A 2,289-nucleotide genomic window follows, 5' to 3' on the forward strand; every position below is an offset into this window, starting at 1 on the left:
AAGGGTTTTCTTTATCTAGTATGTTTATTCAACCTAGATTTGTGTTTTCATAATTCTTTTTATTTTTATGACGATATAAACAACAAAAAAGCTCGTGTTGTCTCTATACTTGAATAATATTAACAAATATCGATCACAACAATTGATTGATTTAAGGCAAAAAGGTAATTAATTGATTTGTAGTAAATCTCGTTAGGAGGAAAAAAAAAACTAGTAAAAAAGGCCACATATTCATATCGTACCGCAAGCCACAGAAGGGGTAACATTTGTTGAACCTGCATGCCGTGAAGAACACGAGAGGAAAAATACTATCAGAAAAAAACAAAAACAAAACAAAAAAAAAAAAAAAACAGTACTGTCAGCACCTCTAGTAGAGAATCATCCCACAGGTGTCTCACGTGCGGGAGATACTTCCGAGCTTGAATCAGACCGACGAACCATTTCCGGACCCACAGACCCACGCATGATCACGGTAATTTTCACAAGCGATTGATTCTACTGCTGCTGCTGCTGCTGCTGCTGCTGATCATCATCATCATCATCATCATCATCATCATCATCATCATCATCAGTGAAGCTGATATGAACAATCCCCAGAACAGCTGTCTTTGACAGTAGAAAGACTACCGACTTATGTACTGCACCTGCAGTAGAGTAATGACTATCGCTTATCCTAGACAAGTATGTGCAGACAGTGACGTGAATCGTGTCTGTTTATGGAAATTATTCGTTTTGGTGATCAATGCATGACATAAAATATACGGTATTACGGTATTATCACGTTGACTCACTGGTTCCAGTTAGATCACCGAAGTTAAGCATTGTTGAACCTGGTCAGTACTAAAATGGGTGAGGATTTGGGAATACTAGGCGCTGTATGTTCTCTTTGTTTATTTCAGCGTTGTTTCCAGTTGTCATGGAGTTCTCCTTGCCACTGGAATCTATTTCACAATTGAGCCCATATCATGCATCACCTCTCCAGGATGATCAGACGATCTTCATCGTTCAGAGAGACGAATATTCACATGACATTTTGCAATCGATATGAGCAGACATATTTTTTCTATTCAGTTAGTTCGGCGACTTATCCGCTACTTAGTTGAAGTTGGTTTCTGTTGTAAACTCGCTTCCTCGTTGCAATAACCAGTGATTGCCAAAGGTTGCATCAGATAAAGGCCGATTGACCTTTGGCTTTCTGTAGGTCCCGTTTGATTTCACACGTGAGTTAGGATACAAGTTGGGTACCTTACCAGAATTTACACCGAATTATAATTGAATAATTGTAAGACTGAGAAAAATCTTAGTGGATATTCGATTGAAAAAAAATTATATGACTTATATATTTGAATGGTTTTGTTTAGATCCGAGGTTACTGAGTATAATTTAGAGTTATAAATTAATTATTAGTCCAACACGTAGCTCGGGGAATGTAAAACAAAATGTTGTCTTTTTTTTTTTAACGAGACAACTACATTGAAAGGTTTACTTCGACGGCAGAAAGTTGAACTGTGAGAAAAAGAAAATAAGAGTTGAAGATTCTTTAGTTGTCGCAGGTTGGCCAGCAATTATCTTCAGGCGAAGATCGTCGATACTGGAGCGTCTGTTGGATGGGGACAGGAAAGAGAGAGAGAGAGAGAGAGAGAGAGAGAGAGAGAGAGAGAGAGAGAGAGAGAGAGAGAGAGAGGAGTCTTTTCGATGTTTGCCGAGTTCTCTCTCTTGACTAACCGAGATTCCCAAAGGGGCTAAAAATTCCTTAGGAAAGTGATTGAATCAATGCGCCCTGCAAGCTGATTGGTCAGTGCGTGGTCAAATTGGTCAGTATAATCATTGTTTCGCGAGAGGAAATAAATCTACAAATTAACTTATTTAAGGAGCCAGTGAATAATGTTATATTTTACTGAATTCATGTAGAATATGTAATTTGTAGAAAATAAGAAGAACGGCTGACTAACTGGAGTATACATGCTGGCGAATGAAGATATATTTTCAACATTGGATACACAGAATATGTATTACAGGGAACTTATACTAGTGGAGAGAAGGGTTCAATTGTTAAAAAAGCCTTCCTCACTAAAGACTAAAGAGCTCCATGTTGTCAATTCGTCACCACCATGGTAGTTACTAGACCTATGGGTTGGGTCGTGAAGGATTTTAAAAAAATTGGAAATTCAATTAACTTTCTTAAAGTTATATATTTGGATTTTATCGTCACTGGATTATTTATCTTCCACCAGACTATCCATTCATGTGTAATCGCCTTTTTCTTCACCATATTCCCTCTGCTTCACT

Source organism: Euprymna scolopes, chromosome 3 (genome assembly GCF_053919585.1).
Source record: "Euprymna scolopes isolate OS-2025 chromosome 3, ASM5391958v1, whole genome shotgun sequence".
Classification (NCBI taxonomy): domain Eukaryota; kingdom Metazoa; phylum Mollusca; class Cephalopoda; order Sepiida; family Sepiolidae; genus Euprymna; species Euprymna scolopes.